This window comes from Procambarus clarkii, chromosome 60 (assembly GCF_040958095.1).
Source record: "Procambarus clarkii isolate CNS0578487 chromosome 60, FALCON_Pclarkii_2.0, whole genome shotgun sequence".
NCBI classification, from domain to species: domain Eukaryota; kingdom Metazoa; phylum Arthropoda; class Malacostraca; order Decapoda; family Cambaridae; genus Procambarus; species Procambarus clarkii.
This window is the reverse complement of record NC_091209.1, coordinates 9,235,100-9,253,049: the sequence shown is the minus strand read 5'-3', so window position 1 is coordinate 9,253,049 and position 17,950 is coordinate 9,235,100. Positions and strand designations below refer to the sequence as shown.

The 17,950-nt window shown below is 52.9% G+C and overlaps 1 protein-coding gene across 7 annotated transcripts in view; it reads left to right on the top strand.

Moving 5' to 3' along the window:
• The window catches only part of Pka-C1 (Protein kinase, cAMP-dependent, catalytic subunit 1), an 894,574-nt gene that overhangs the window by 786,763 nt on the left and 89,861 nt on the right, over positions 1 to 17,950 (top strand). The gene's annotated exons all lie outside the window — the stretch shown is intronic.

Sequence of the window (17,950 nt, the reverse complement as noted above, 5' to 3'; positions counted from 1 at the left end):
AGTTTGTGTACGTGTGGCGCTTTCAAGTGTGTAACTGCCTGCCTGTTCGTCTGCCGGCTCGTCTGCCTGTTCGTCTGCCGGCCTGTCTGCCTGTTCGTCTGCCGGCCTGTCTGCCTGTTCGTCTGCCGGCCTGTCTGCCTGTTCGTCTGCCGGCCTGTCTGCCTGTTCATCTGCCGGCCTGTCTGCCTGTTCGTCTGCCGGCCTGTCTGCCTGCTGGAGCGTGCTTGCGACGAAGCGGTGAGCCCCATCTCCTGGTCATGTGGGTGAGAGGTGCTGGAGCAAGCACAGAGGGACGTGGCTTCATCCCAGGAGGTGCCACCCGCCTGTTGGGCTCCGGGATGGTTAGGTTAACTAGCGGATGTGGGGACTTAAGGGCAGCTTCCTGACTTTCCCCTCCACACTCCCTCCTCCTCCCCTCCATCACCCCTCCCTTCTCCCCTCCCTCCTCCCCTCCATCACCCCTCCACCCCCCGACGCCCTCCACCGTATGCTGCGGCCTTGGCCCTGATACAAGTATCCTGGGAGTGTAACACAGGTAGTGTATAGTTCAGGGTGTTGCTGTTATGTGTCTTGACTCATATATATGATCCCCCCCCCCCCCTCCATGGGACCCACCTATATAGACCTACGTACATGGACTCGCCTAAAGACAAACTACTCGGCACGGTTGGGATACGAACAAGGGGACACAGGTGGAAAATGAGTACCCAAATGAGCCACAGAGACGCTAGAAAGAATTTTTTCAGTGTCAGAGTAGTTAACAGGTGGAATGCATTAGGCAGTGATGTGGTGGAGGCTGACTCCATACACAGTTTGAAATGTAGATATGATAGAGCCCAGTAGGCTCAGGATTGAATCGACTTGAGAATGGTTCAGGACGGACCGAAACGTCGTCGTCCCTTCACCTTCTAGTATGTGGTCTGGTCAACATAGGCTCAGGAATCTGTACACCAGTTGATTGACAGTCGAGAAGCGGGACCAAAGAGCTGAAGCTCATCCCCCCGTAATCACAACTAGGGGAGTACCTGGGCCCACCTATCTGGACCCACGTACACGGATCCGTATTACATCTACCCACTTATCTACCCATTAAAATGGAGAATAGTAAACAATAACATTATAGCAGGAAATCAACCTGGAAATAACCAACCACAGATCAGAGAACGACTGAGATTCTGTGACAAATTCTCGCTCAAGCAACAGATCACAGAACCAACTAGGAACGAAAACACACTAGACTTGTTATTCACAAACAATGATGAACTAATCAGAGACATTACAATCTCAGATACTTCATACTCAGACCATAAGCTCATTGAAGTGCAAGCTAACATTAATATCGGTAGTACGTCCAAGATACCCAACAAGCGAGAATGGGTATTCTATTAATTTCAACAATAAGAGGATCGACTGAGAAAACATAAATATAGACCTTGCAACCATTCAATGGGAGATGGTCTTAAGCGACAAAACTCCCACACAGGGAATAGCTCAACTGACAGCTGAAGCTTACAAGGTCTGCTTGAAGCACGTGCCTGTGAGGAGGGGCAGAAAGAGGACCACTCTAGAAAGAGAACGCAGACGACTGTACAGGAGAAGGAAAAAATCACCGAAATACTTAAGCAGACACGACTATCACAAAGGAAAATACACCTAAATAGGGAGATCGAAGAAATAGAGCAAACGTTGAAGCGATCATATAAGTCTGAGGAAATGGAATAGGAACAGAAAGCTATACAAGAGATAAAGAAAAGTCCAAAATATTTTTTCATATATGCAAAATTAAAATAAAAACTCAATAGTAATAGACCTTTACTTCCAACTGAAGGTTCGTACACAGAGAGCAACAAAGAAATTAGTGAAGTTCTAAGAAGCCAGTATGAGGCTATGTTTAGTACCCCAATAAACAACATGAAAGTTGATGACCCAGACAGCTTCTTTATGAATGACATTCAAGCTGCAGATAATATAGCGGATATTACCACAAACTCTGAAGACTTTGAAAGAGAAATTGACAATATGCCCATGCACTCAGCCCCTGGTCCTGACTCATGGAATTCAATATTCATAAAGAAATGTAAAGTACCAGTAGCGCGAGCGCTCAGTGTAATATGGAGAAAGAGCCTGGATACAGGGGAGATACCAGCAGCACTTAAATCTGCAGATATAGCTCCTCTGCACAAGGGAGGTAGTAAAGCTTTGGCAAAAAATTCTAGTTGCACTAATATCACACATAACAAAAGCTTTTGAAAGAGTAATTAGGAATGTAATTTCCAGTTTTATGGAAAAAGATGAACTTCACAAGCCAGGACAACATGGATTTAGAGCGGGAAGATCCTGTCTGTCACAGTTACTCAACCACTTTGACAGAATCACAGAAGCCTTAGAGGAAAAGCAAAATGCAGATGTTGTATACAAAGATTTTGCAAATGCATTCGACAAATGTGACCATGGAGGGAGGGAGGGAATTATTTGGGCAAAGTGCCAAGCCATTACGATTACATACCACATGGAAGGGGTCAGGATAAGGATTTGGGATGCGACTGAGGGGAAGGCATGGTGCCCAACTATGAAGTGATAGCCCATAAAATAAGATCAATAGGAATAACAGACAAACTGGGGCGTTGAATTTTCAACTTTGTCAAACAGAATGCAGAGAGTGACGGTCAATCAAATAAGATCCTGCCGAAGTACAGTGAAGAGCTGTGTACCACAGGGCTCAGTCTTGGCACCACTGCTATTTCTCATTCTTGTCTCGGATATAGACACAAATACTTGTCACAGCTTCGTGTCATCCTTTGTAGATGAAACAAAAATCTGCATGAAAATTTATTTTGTAGAAGACAATGAAAACCTTCAGGCAGATATATACAGGCAGATATATACAGGCAGATATATACAGGCAGATATATACAGGCAGATATATACAGGCAGATATATACAGGCAGATATATACAGGCAGATATATACAGGCAGATATAAATAGTCCTCGATTGGGCAACTGAAAATAACATGATGTTTAACGGTGCCAAGTTCCAGGTACTGAGGTATGGTGTAAACGAGGAACGACACACAGGGTACAGGACACAGACCTACTCATAGAAGGGAAGTAACATGTAAAAGATCTGGGAATTATGATGTCTGACGACCTGACATGTAGTGAACATAACCGAGCAAATATAGCGGCGGCCAGGAAAATGGCAGGATGGATTATGTGAACGTTGAAGTCCAGAGATCCCACAGCAATGCTAATAGTATTTAAATCACTGGTGCTGTCCCGTCTTGAGTATTGCTCAGTACTCACTTTCCCTTTCAGAGCGGAAGAGATCTCTGAATTATAAGGAATACAGAGAACATATACGGCTCCCACAGAAACTATAAAACATCTAAATTATTGGGACCGTCTCAAAGCTCTCAAAATGAACTCTCTGGAAAGGAGACGAGAAAGGTATCAAATAATATATACATGGAAGATACTGAAGGGTCAGGTCCCAAATTTGCACAGTAAAATAACAACATACTGGAGCGAAAGGTACGGAAGGAAATGGAGAATAGAACCAGTGAGGAGTAGAGGTGCCATAGGCACAATCAGAGAACATTGAACATCAGAGGTCTACAGCTGTTCAACACCCTCCCAGCAAGCCTTAGAAATATTGCCGGAACAAAGGTTGATGTATTCAAAAGGCACTTAGATAAGTTCTTGCAAGAAGTGCCGGGCCAATCAGGCTGTAATGGATATGTGGGCCTGCGGGCCGCTCCAAGCAACAGCCTGTTGTACCAAGTTATCACAAGTTTAGCCTGGCCTCCGGGAGGGCTCAGGTAGAAGAACCCCTGAAACCCTCTCCAGGTATGCTCCATAACCCACCTTGATGGATCCACCTAGTTTGGACCCTAGTTGAGCTTCAGCGGGACCAATGAGCTGAAGCTGAACCCCCTGCTAACACCTTGATAAGGTGAGTACCCGCTTGGATACGACATAGAGTAATCCTAGATTCGCTTGTATGAAGATGTCACAATAACGTGGCTGAAGATGTGATGGCCGAAACCACACACCAGAAGATGGAAAAAACGACAACGTTTCGGTCCGTCCTGACCACTATATCGACTTGATAATGGTCCAGGACGGACCGAAACGTCGTCGTCTCCTCGTCTTCTGATGTGTGGTATGGTCATTATATTTTAGCTTGTATGTATTGGCGGCAAGGCTGCTTTTAGCCACAGATGTATCAGTGCAATGTCTTCCCTCCGGAGTATTGTATACATACGTGTGTATGTATATTTATTGTGTATGGTGTATAACCAGGTAGGGTGTATCGACCAGGTATACGTCACATTACAGGGTTAACAATTACATGACGACGATTTGTGTTACTGAAACGTGGTTACTGGTTCCCGTAGAGTTTATTGTCCAGGGTAGCTGCGGATCAGGTTGGGTTACCGTTACCTGTGGCAGGTGGCTGCAGGTGACGGGTCTCCCAATCCTGAGCACTCCAGTTGCAAACTCTGTGAGCAGGAACTACGGCATGATCTCCCGCACTACATCACTGAATGCCCAGTTATTAGACCTTTCAGACCAGTTGGCATGAGGTACCTGGAGCTTTGCAATTACTTTATTCACTCTCGTATTCTTGAAGATATCCTCACAGTATACCCAAAATTTGCCAGTGCAGGCTATTAAACACATGGCTCTGTATGACTAACCATCCTGCGAGATGGGGACTTGTATTACCACTGCTACCTTATTCAATCTTGTGTTGTTGATATCCTCAAAATGCATCCGGAGTCTGCCAGTGCAGACCGCCTATCACATGTCTCTGTATGACTAACCATCCTGTGTGATGGGGATTTTATAGCATCACCTAGTTAGCTTTTTTTTGACACACTGTACTCCACTTCATATAGTCTAGGGTAGCTGCACTAATGCAGATGTACCTCATAACTTAATAAAAAAAAAAAAAAAAAAAAGTAATATGCAGATGTATCTAAATATGTTAATACAAAAAACGTGTTTGTGTGTGTGTGTGTGTACACGCATTATGGTCGTGATCTAAGGTTGTGTGCACGTGCGTGCGTGATGGGAGAGGGGGGAGTGGGGGACGTGTCTGCTGATAGGTTGTCTAACTAATTTTAGTCTTCAGTTAAACTCAGGTGTTGGGCATAATATTTACACGTCCGGGGGAGAGAGCACCGGCGGCTTGTCACCACTACTGCCACCACTACTGCCACCACTGCTGCCACCACTGCTGCCACCACTACTGCCACCACTGCTGCCACCACTGCTGCCACCACTGCTGCCACCACTACTGCCACCACTGCTGCCACCACTACTGCCACCACTGCTGCCACCACTACTGCCACCACTGCTGCCACCACTGCTGCCACCACTGCTGCCACCGTTGCTGCCACCACTGCTGCCACCACTACTGCCACCACTGCTGCCACCACTGCTGCCACCACTGCTGCCACCACTACTGCCACCACTACTGCCACCACTACTGCCACCACTACTGCCACCACCACTGCTGCCACCACTGCTGCCACCACTGCTGCCACCACCACTACTGCCACCACCACTACTGCCACCACCACTACTGCCACCACCACTACTGTCACCACCACTACTGCCACCACCACTTCTGTCACCACCACTACTGCCACCACTGCTGCCACCACCACTACTGCCACCACCACTACTGCCACCACTGCTGCCACCACTGCTGCCACCACTGCTGCCACCCACTGCTGCCACCCACTGCTGCCACCACTACTGCCACCACTACTGCCACCACTACTGCCACCACTGCTGCCACCCACTGCTGCCACCCACTGCTGCCACCCACTACTGCCACCACTACTGCCACCACCACTACTGCCACCACTGCTGCCACCACTACTGCCACCACTACTGCCACCACTGCTGCCACCACTACTGCCACCACTGCTGCCACCACTACTGCCACCACTGCTGACACCACTGCTGCCACCACTGCTGCCACCACTACTGCCACCCACTGCTGCCACCCACTGCTGCCACCCACTGCTGCCACCCACTGCTGCCACCACTACTGCCACCACTACTGCCACCACTGCTGCCACCACTGCTGCCACCACTGCTGCCACCCACTGCTGCCACCACTACTGCCACCACTACTGCCACCACTGCTGCCACCACTGCTGCCACCACTGCTGTCACCCACTGCTGCCACCACTACTGCCACCACTGCTGCCACCACTGCTGCCACCACTACTGCCATCACTACTGCCACCACTACTGCCATCACTACTGCCACCACTACTGCCACCACTGCTGCCACCACTGCCACCACTGCTGCCACCACTGCTGCCACCACTACTGCCACCACTGCTGCCACCACTGCTGCCACCACTGCTGCCACCACTACTGCCACCACTACTGCCACCACTGCTGCCACCACTACTGCCATCACTACTGTTGGCTCCAACATCGCCACAACCCCCCCCCCCCCCCCTCTACCTTGACCGCACACTCTCCCGTGCCAACAGTTGCACATGGAATATGTTAGTGTATTCAGTGGGTGTGCGCGCGCGTGCGTGGTTGAGCGCGGACTTGCGCAAGACGTCCTTGGTGCCCTTGTCGTGGGTAACGTCGCCGGCCGCCAGCGTCGCCCCGCCACGGGCGGCACCGACACTCTCCACTAATTACAATGGTCTTTGTATACACACAGGTGACAACTGTCACACGGGGAGTCTTCCCTTTCTCTTGTGCAACCTTTGGTAGCAATGGACGTTTGTGCGCGGGTTGTGGGCGGGGGTTGCGGGCGTGCGCAGTGGGCGGGGGTTGCGGGCGTGCGCAGTGGGCGGGGGTTGCGGGCGGGCGCAGTGGGCGGGGGTTGCGGGCGTGCGCAGTGGGCGGGGGTTGCGGGCGTGCGTAGTGGGCGTGATCTCTCTCTCCCTTGTTCCCTTAACTGTGTACGCGGCAAGTGAGTGGAGGGTGTATGTGGTTGGGCACTGTCGCGATCCGACCCCTTCGGTGGTTATCTTGAAGATTATCTTGATGATTTCGGGGGTTATCTTGAGTTGATTTCGGGGCTTTAGTGTCCCCGCGGCCCGGTCCTCGACCAGGCCTTCCACCCCCAGGAAGCAGCGCGTGACAGCTGACCAACTCCCAGGTACCTATTTACTGCTAGGTAACAGGGGCATAGGGTGAAAGAAACTCTGTCCATCGTTTCTCGCCGGCGCCCGGGATCGAACCCGGGACCGAACCCGGGACCACAGGATCACGTGTAGAGCGTGCTGTCCGCTCGGCCGGCCGGGGCTTAGCGTCCCCGCGACCCGGTCCTCGACCAGGCCTCCTTTTTGTTACACACCGCCCAGGAAGCAGCCCGTAGCAGCTGTCTAACTCCCAGGTACCTATTTACTGATAGGTAACATGGGCATCAGGGTGAAAGAAACAGTTTGCCCATTTGTCTCCGCCTCCACCGGGGATCGAACCCGGAACCTCAGGACTACGAATCCCAAGCGCTGTCCACCCAGCTGTCAGGCGTGCCGACAGGTCAAAGGTCGAAGTCGGTAGGTCAAGGTCAGTAGGTCAAAGGTTAACCTCGCGCACCCCATTTCTTCCCAGGTTAAATAACCTTCCACCCCCCCCCATTTACCCCCTCCCCATTTACCCCCTCCCCATTTACCCCCCCCCACACCATTCTACCTGTCACCACAGACAGTCGTGAGTCAACCCGTTCTCCTAATAACACGTCGCTTTCTGACGTGTACTCCACCTACGGCCAAAAATCGTCGTACTAGAAAATGGCAGCGGCTCGCGAAATTGACACACTGTCCCGTTCTCTGTTGTGGGTCCTCTGGTAGGTTAGGATAAGGGCACTTTAGTACGATGGTTTCTTGACGTTGGGGGCACCTTAGGAGGACCGGCTGGGAGAGAAGGATGCGTCAGTGGTTGCTCAGAGGTTGTGTCTGAGGGTGGGGAGGGAGGGGGGGGGGACGTCGACTACGACGCACGTCTAATACTTGAGTGTGAGGAGGCTGGCCAGAAATTAATTAAGGGAGGTATTTCTTTCTGTTGGGCTGCGAATTGGTGTTACATTGTGTTGGAGAGGGGGGGGGGGATGTGTGGTGTTTGGGGGTGTGTGTGTGGGGGGGGGGGGGGGGGGTTGTATGTGTGCTCACCTAGTTGTGCGTAGTTGTACTCGCCTAGCTATAACAAGCTGATATTAATAAAGTTTTCGATTGGGCAGCAGAAAATAACATGATGTTTAACAGTGGTAAATTCCAGGTACTCAGATACGGTAAAAATGAGGACTGTAAACATAATACAGGGTACATAACACAATCATATTTGCCCATAGTAGGAAAGCAACATGTCAAGGATTTGGGAATAATGATGTCCGACGACCTAACGTTTAGGGAGCATAACCAAGCAAATATAACAAATGTAGACTTCTTCAAGAGAAAACTAGATAGTTTTCGTGCCGGACCAACCAGGCTGTGGTAGGTATGTGGGCCTGCGGGCCGCTCCAAGCAACAGCCTGGTAGACCAAACTCTCACAAGTTAAGCCTGGCCTCGGGCCGGGCTTGGGGAGTAGAAGAACTCCCAGAACCCCATCAACCAGGTATCCTCTCTCCATCCCCACTCCCTCTCCCCTCTCCCCCTCAGTCCCTTCTCCCCCCCACTCCCCCTCTCCCCCCCCTCCCCCCCTTCTCCCCCTCTCCCCCCCACTCCCCCTCTCCCTCCCCTCTCCCAGAACACCTGTTCGCTCCATCCGGATCATCAATCCTGATGCTTGCCAAGCCACGAGAGAACTGAACCATCACCACCACCAGTTTTTCGTTCATGGCCGTGGCGGCCACCACCACCACCACCACCACCAGCGGGGAGGTGGCCACCACCACCACCACCACCAGCGGGGAGGTGGCCACCACCACCACCACCAGCGGGGAGGTGGCCACCACCACCACCACCAGCGGGGAGGTGGCCACCACCACCACCAGCGGGGAGGTGGCCACCACCACCACCACCAGTGGGGAGGTGGCCACCACCACCAGTGGGGAGGTGGCCACCACCACCACCACCAGCGGGGAGGTGGCCACCACCACCACCAGCGGGGAGGTGGCCACCACCACCACCAGCGGGGAGGTGGCCACCACCACCACCACCAGCGGGGAGGTGGCCACCACCACCAGTGGGGAGGTGGCCACCACCACCACCAGCGGGGAGGTGGCCACCACCACCACCAGCGGGGAGGTGGCCACCACCACCACCAGCGGGGAGGTGGCCACCACCACCACCACCAGCGGGGAGGTGGCCACCACCACCACCACCACCAGCGGGGAGGTGGCCACCACCACCACCACCAGCGGGGAGGTGGCCACCACCACCACCACCAGCGGGGAGGTGGCCACCACCACCACCACCACCAGCGGGGAGGTGGCCACCACCACCACCACCACCAGCGGGGAGGTGGCCACCACCACCACCACCAGCGGGGAGGTGGCCACCACCACCAGCGGGGAGGTGGCCACCACCACCACCACCAGCGGGGAGGTGGCCACCACCACCAGCGGGGAGGTGGCCACCACCACCACCACCAGCGGGGAGGTGGCCACCACCACCAGCGGGGAGGTGGCCACCACCACCAGCGGGGAGGTGGCCACCACCACCACCACCAGCGGGGAGGTGGCCACCACCACCACCACCAGCGGGGAGGTGGCCACCACCACCACCAGCGGGGAGGTGGCCACCACCACCAGCGGGGAGGTGGCCACCACCACCACCACCACCAGCGGGGAGGTGGCCACCACCACCACCACCACCAGCGGGGAGGTGGCCACCACCACCACCAGCGGGGAGGTGGCCACCACCACCACCAGCGGGGAGGTGGCCACCACCACCAGCGGGGAGGTGGCCACCACCACCAGCGGGGAGGTGGCCACCACCACCAGCGGGGAGGTGGCCACCACCACCAGCGGGGAGGTGGCCACCACCACTAGCGGGGAGGTGGCCACCACCACCAGCGGGGAGGTGGCCACCACCACCAGCGGGGAGGTGGCCACCACCACCAGCGAGGAGGTGGCCATCACCACCAGCGGGGAGGTGGCCACCACCACCAGCGGGGAGGTGGCCACCACCACCAGCGGGGAGGTGGCCACCACCACCAGCGGGGAGGTGGCCACCACCACCACCACCAGCGGGGAGGTGGCCACCACCACCACCACCAGCGGGGAGGTGGCCACCACCACCAGCGGGGAGGTGGCCACCACCACCAGCGGGGAGGTGGCCACCACCACCAGCGGGGAGGTGGCCACCACCACCAGCGGGGAGGTGGCCACCACCACCAGCGGGGAGGTGGCCACCACCACCACCACCAGCGGGGAGGTGGCCACCACCACCACCACCAGCGGGGAGGTGGCCACCACCACCACCAGCGGGGAGGTGGCCACCACCACCAGCGGGGAGGTGGCCACCACCACCACCACCACCAGCGGGGAGGTGGCCACCACCACCACCACCACCAGCGGGGAGGTGGCCACCACCACCACCAGCGGGGAGGTGGCCACCACCACCACCAGCGGGGAGGTGGCCACCACCACCACCAGCGGGGAGGTGGCCACCACCAGCGGGGAGGTGGCCACCACCACCAGCGGGGAGGTGGCCACCACCACCACCGAGGGAGGTGGCCACCACCACCACCCAGGGAGGTGGCCACCACCACCACCCAGGGAGGTGGCCACCACCACCACCCGGGGAGGTGGCCACCACCACCACCCGGGGAGGTGGCCACCACCACCACCACCACCACCAGCGGGTGGTCTTGCCAAGAAACAGTTGGGCCGACGTCGCCTGTGTGTATCCAGCCCCCACACAGCTTTGCCAGAAAGTGATCATTGGGTGAAACCTTCGTGTGGTATACCCACGGTAGACGGAGTACTTGGGACCAGCGACCAGCCCAGCCTCCTCACGTGACAGTACTCCCAGTAAACCATGTGGACGCCATCACCCAGTACACACTACACACTTGTGTTACTGAATTTGGACAAACCGGCAAAGCTTTTTTTTCTATTTATGAGGCTAATGAGACCTAAATTAACCCATATACCTGGCCAGGTGCCATATATATATATATATATATATATATATATATATATATATATATATATATATAATATGTTGTACCTAGTAGCCAGAGCGGAGTTCTTGGCACAGTTTGCCTAATAAGCCAAGTTTTCCTGAATTTGTATATTTTTCGTTTTTTTCTTATGAAATGATAAAGCTATCCATTTCATTATGTATGAGTTAAGTTCTTTTAATTTGAGTTAAAACTAACGTAGATATATGACCGAACCTAACCTACCTAACCTAACCTAACCTATCTAACCTAACCTAAACTAACTTAACCTAACCTAAACTAACATAACTAAGGCAATAATTTATGTTCTTAACATAATAATATTTCAAATAAACCAATTGAAAACAATATTTTGAAAATAAAGAAAATCACTCGGCCTATTAGGCATATCGGGCCTTGCATAGTAATCCGAGAAGTGCGTTCTGGCTGCTAGGTACGACATATTTATACCTGTGTGACAACCTGGTTGATACCTGGTTGATGGGGTTCTGGGAGTTCTTCTACTCCCCAAGCCCGGCCCGAGGCCAGGCTTGACTTGTGAGAGTTTGGTCCACCAGGCTGTTGCTTACAGCGGCCCGCAGGCCCACATACCCACCACAGCCCGGTTGGTTCGGCACTTCTTTTAAGGAAACAATCTAGTTTCCTCTTGAAGATGTCCACGGTTGTTCCGGCAATTATGTTATGAAGAGGGAGTTTTGCGGTAACCCCTATGATGTGTCTGTACCCTGGAAACACAAACCGAAACTGTCTCTATTTTCCGCTTGTTACAACTTGTAATAAAGTTGTTACATCTTGGCTTAACGTGTTTATGACGTATTAGAACGTTGTTACAACTTGCTATATTGGTTGTTATAACTGGTTAGGAGGTATTAAACTTGTTCGAACGTTGTACCAACGTCGTAGTTTCGGTGTGTGTTTGGGGGGGTAATGACTCGACCTGGTCGCGTTTATTGCACGTCGCATATTGACGTATACGCTAAATAGTCCACTACGGGGTCACCATAGCCCGTGCTACTTGGAACATTTTGTTCCAGGTAGTGAATCTTAAACAACAACAACAACGCTACCTACGGTCAACAGTTGTCGTACTAGAAAATGGAAGCGGCTCGCAAAAGTGACGCACTGTCCCGTTTTCTGTTTTGGGTCCTCTGGAAGGTTAGGATAAGGGCACTTTAGTACGACAGTTTCTTGACGTTGGGAACGCTGGCGAGGATGATCTGCGTGAGGCTCACACACACTTGCGTAATTACCCAAGTGTGTGTGTGTGTGTGTGTGTGTGTGTGTGTGTGTGTGTGTGTGTGTGTGTGTGTGTGTGTGTGTGTGTGTGTGTGTGTACTCGCCTAATTGTACTCTTCTAATTGTGATTGTGGGGGATAAGCTTTCAGCTCTTTGGTTCCGCCTCTCGGCTGGTAATGAAGTAGTGTACAGGTTCCTATGAAACTATGTATGGAGTCTGCCACCATCATATCACTCACTGCCTAGTGCATGCCATCTGTTAGCTGCGCTGATATAGACACCAGTTATTCTAATGTCAAGCCTGGCCTCAGGTGGGGCTTGGGGAGTAGAACATCTCCCAGAACCCCATCAAGCAGGTCTCTGTGGCTCATTTAGGTACTCAGTCTCCACCTCCCCCCCCCCTCCCCTCTCACCCCTTGCTCGGGGTACCACACATGCCTTTCTCTACGCTTTCGGTTACCCCTGAGAATGTTGTATGTGGTAATCATGTCTCCCCTAAATTGTGTTCAATTCAGGTCGCCCTTCCTGGTAACATTATAGCTCATGTTTCCTGAACTGGTCCGGTGTGGCAGACCTTTGAACTTTTTCCGGCTTCGAGCTTCAAGGCTCAAGGCTTCGTCTCACGCTTAACTTGGTATGGGTTTCACGCTGGCGCTGCGCAATGCAATAAATAAACGCTTTTGGAATAGGGATTAGCAATCTAATTTCCAGTTTTATGGAAAGTAATGAACTACACAACCCAGGACAACATGGATTTAGAGCGGGAAGGTCCTGTCTGTCACAGTTACTCAACCACTATGACAAAATCACAGAAGCTTTAGAAGAAAAGCAAAATGCAGATATATACACATACTTCGCAAAGGCATTCGACAAATGTGACCATGGGGTGATAGCACACAAAATGAGGTCAATGGGAATAACTGGTAAAGTAGGACGCTGGATACTCAGTTTTCTGTCAAACAGGACTCAGCGAGTAACGGTCAACCATATAAAATCAAGTCCAAGCGCAGTTAAAAGCTCTGTACCTCAAGGTAGAGTCCTTGCCCCACTGCTGTTCCTTATCCTCATATCAGATATGGACAAAAATACAAGTCACAGCTTCGTGTCATCCTTTGCAGATGACACAAAAATCAGCATGAAAATTACGTCTGGTGTGGGCTCGGTCCGCACTTGACACGGCTGGTGAAGTGTGTCAACTGTGGTGCCTGGCTCCCCCCTCGCCCCGAGGCCGCCCTAACTAACCTCTTAGACTGCAACAGGAAGCTGCTCAGTTGCGAGCGAGCGACCGAGCCCGCACTCCGGCCCCAAACGAGCGCGATAGGGAGACAATTGTCATCATTAGTTAACAAGGGAAACATGAAGGGCATGCATGGTGTGATGGGGTAGGGGAGCCGGTCGGCCGAGCGAACAGCACGCGGGACTTGTGATCCTGTGGTCCTGGGTTCGATCCCAGGCGCCGGCGAGAAACAATGGGCAGAGTTTCTTTCACCCTATGCCCCTGTTACCTAGCAGTAAAATAGGTACCTGGGTGTTAGTCAGCTGTCACGGGCTGCTTCCTGGGGGTGGAGGCCTGGTCGAGGACCGGGCCGCGGGGACACTAAAGACCCGAAATCATCTCAAGATAACCAGGGGGTTACGACCCGTGATGCAGACGGGGTGCAGGTGTATTTTGCATGCTGCCTGCCCCACTCTACCAGTCATTAGGGGAGGTGGACGTGCCATGCGCAAATGGCTCATGGCAAGGACCAACGGCGCACAATGCCAGCAAATCTGTAAACACACCCGTGCGAAAGTTTTCTATTGGCTGATTAGCAATTTATCAGCGTGTTTTGAGGCGTTATTCCCAATATTGTGGTTAACCTTGGTTGGTTAGTTGGGCGTGTGCCCCCACCCCCCGCCTCCCCTTCACATCTACATCCACTAATTTCTTACAAGTTTTACACCTTGTTGGAGAGAAAGGGGGTTACCTTACCTTGCGATGATTCCCAGGATCAATGTGCTCGCGGTCCGGTCACTGGCCAGGCCTCCTGGCTGGCGGTATGGTGCTTGTTGGAGTGAGATAAGCCGGCGCTTGTCTTCTGGTGCGTTCCATTTTCGCAATGAGCGATTAGTTTAGGAAATGGGTAATTACCTTTTGGGGGAAAGTTCGAGACTGTGTGTGTGTGTGTGTGTGTGTGTGTGTGTGTGTGTGTGTGTGTGTGTGTGTGTGCGTGTGCGTGTGTGTGCGCGTGCGTGCGTGCGTGCGTGCGTGCCCTGCAGCAGACTAGGGCAGGTGGAGGCCTGGAGAGAGGTGCAGGTAGCACAGATCTGCCGCGCTAGTTCGGTGTTACTCAATCACTGCCTTGACCAAGAAAGTGCGTGGCTCTGGAGATTATATAGGAATGTAGATAATACTTAACGTATACAAATCAAAAGGTTTGTTTTATTATGATTTTCTACCACAGACGTGGCCACACATTTACAGTGCTAACCAGCATATATATATATTATATAAATATATATATAAATAATATATTTTATTATACACTTCTGTCCTCCATGGACAGGGTTAGAGATCTGTTAAACATATAGTTCAGTGATTTATTGAACAATCAACCGCAGAAGGTGATTGTAGTGCTTTAAAACTGCTAATCTTACGTACATACACACATACATACATACATACATGCATACATGCATGCATACATACATACATACATACATACATAGATGTACCTCCGTCCGACATAAACAGTGTTCGAGGTGTCTCCTTACATAGTGTCAGTAATGGACGTTTACACAGGAAATCGAGAGCGAGAGGCTTGTGGCGTGTACGAGAGCTGGAAAGTTAATTGTTTAGTAAGTGCCACTATAGGGGCCCCTGGCTTGGGGGGGAGTGGACGAACTCTCGGAACCCCTTCCAGGTACAATCCAGGTACGCATGCTCGGCGGTTCTTGGGACTGTGGACGAGTACAGAATTTTAGAAACAATAGGACAGAATTATGGGCTATCAACTCTCCCTTTTTTCCTCTGTCCTTGTGACCGCTTTACCTCCCCTCACCCCCCTCCTCCCCTCTCGCCTCCCCCCCCCTTCCCCCCTTCCCTTCCCCCCCTCTCGCCTCCCCCCCCCTTCCCCCCTCTAGCCTCCCCCCCCTTCCCCCCTCTCGCCTCCCCCCCCTCGCCTTACTCCCTTCCCCCCCTCTTCTTCTCCCTCCTCCCCTCTTCTTCTCTCTCCTCCCCTCGTCTTACTCCCTTCCCTCCTTGGTCTTTCCCCTCCTCTCCTCACTCCCCTCCTTCTTCCCTTCACCCCTCTCCTCCCCTCACCCCCCTCCTCACCACCACCTTCCCCCCCTTCCTCGCCACCACATCCCCCCCTCCTCCCCTTCCCCCCACCACCCCCCAACATCTCCCCCCCCCCCCCCACACACGCTACATGTGAACAAGGCATGTAGGTAAACATGCAGAAACTCGCTATTCACAATGTAATCAAAACGTTTAGCACTTGCTAGCGTTCTCCAGCAGCGTCTGTGGTGGTGGTGGTGATGGGCAGCCCCGCGGCGCCCTCATCTTACTGGTGTAACCCACCCACGCCAAGATGGAGGCTGAGAAGGTGGGAGATGGAGGCTGAGAAGGTGGGAGATGGAGGCTGAGAAGGTGGAAGATGGAGGCTGAGAAGGTGGGAGATGGAGGCTGAGAGGGTGGGAGATGGAGGCTGAGAGGAAGATGGGAGATGGAGGCTGAGAAGGTGGGAGATGGAGGCTGAGAAGGTGGGAGATGGAGGCTGAGAAGGTGGGAGATGGAGGCTGAGAGGAAGATGGGGGATGGAGGCTGAGAAGGTGGGAGATGGAGGCTGAGGTGGGAGATGGAGGCTGAGAGGAAGATGGGGGATGGAGGCTGAGAAGGTGGGAGATGGAGGCTGAGAGGAAGATGGGGGATGGAGGCTGAGAGGAAGATGGGGGATGGAGGCTGAGAAGGTGGGAGATGGAGGCTGAGAAGGTGGGAGATGGAGGCTGAGAGGAAGATGGGGGATGGAGGCTGAGAAGGTGGGAGATGGAGGCTGAGAGGAAGATGGGGGATGGAGGCTGAGAAGGTGGGAGATGGAGGCTGAGAGGAAGATGGGGGATGGAGGCTGAGAAGGTGGGAGATGGAGGCTGAGAGGAAGATGGGGGATGGAGGCTGAGAGGAAGATGGGGGATGGAGGCTGAGAGGAAGGTGGGGGATGGAGGCTGAGAGGAAGATGGGGGATGGAGGCTGAGAGGAAGATGGGGGATGGAGGCTGAGAGGAAGATGGGGGATGGAGGCTGAGAGGAAGATGCGAGATGGAGGCTGAGAGGAAGATGCGAGATGGAGGCTGAGAGGAAGATGCGAGATGGAGGCTGAGAGGAAGATGCGAGATGGAGGCTGAGAGGAAGATGCGAGATGGAGGCTGAGAGGAAGATGCGAGATGGAGGCTGAGAGGAAGATGCGAGATGGAGGCTGAGAGGAAGATGTGGCGACACATGGTGGTGGCCGGGGCCTTGGGAGAGAGAGGATTCTGTGCGGACTGACAACACGTGACTGGAGAGATGGTGGTCACTATCGCCTTGACCTCGGGAGAGTCATATTGGTGTACAGTATGATGTGTACACGCGATCGCGCACGCCCATCCCCCCCCCCCTCACCATCACTACTACCTCTCACGGTGTCAGAGTAGTTAGCAGATGGGATGCATTAGGCAGTGATCAGACCAGACGGCACCGCTCCTGTGCCAGGTAAGTCCACTACGGGCTCACCATAGCCCGTGCTACTTGGAACTTGTTCCGAGTAGCTGACTCTATAACAACATTAGGCAGTGATGTGGTGGAGGCTGACTCCATACACAGTTTCAAATATAGATATGATAGAGCCCAGTAGGCTCAGGAATCTGTACACCAGTTGATTGACAGTCGAGAGGCGGGACAAAGAGCCAGAGCTCAACCTCTGTAAGCACTACTACGTGAGTACAGGGTCCTCGCGGCTGAGTGGATAGCGCTCGGGGGTCGTAATTCTAATGGCGCGAGTTCGATTCCCGGCGAAGGCGGAAACAAATGGGCAAAGTTTCATTCACCCTGATGCCCCTATTCACCTAGCAATAAATAGCTACCTGAGAGTTAAACAGGTGCTTTGGGATGCTTCCTGGGGATGTGTGCGTGTTATTAATTATATTTAGTAGACATAAGAGAAAAATAGACACACACACACACATACACACACACACACAGATGCAGATGACGCAAAATTAATGAGAAGAGTTGTGACAGACGAGGATTGTAGGATCCTCCAAGAGGACTTAAACAGGCTACAGAGATGGTCAGAGAAATGGCTACTGGAGTTTAACACCAGTAAATGTAAAGTTATGGAAATGGGATCAGGTGACAGGAGACCAAAGGGACAGTACACAATGAAGGGGAACAGCCTACCTGTAACGATTCGAGAAAGAGACCTGGGAGTGGATGTGACACCTAATCTAACTCCTGAGGCACATATAAATAGGATAACGACAGCAGCGTACTCTACACTGGCGAAAATTAGAACTTCATTCAGAAACCTAAATGAGGAAGCTTTTAGGGCGCTTTACACTGCCTACGTGAGACCCGTC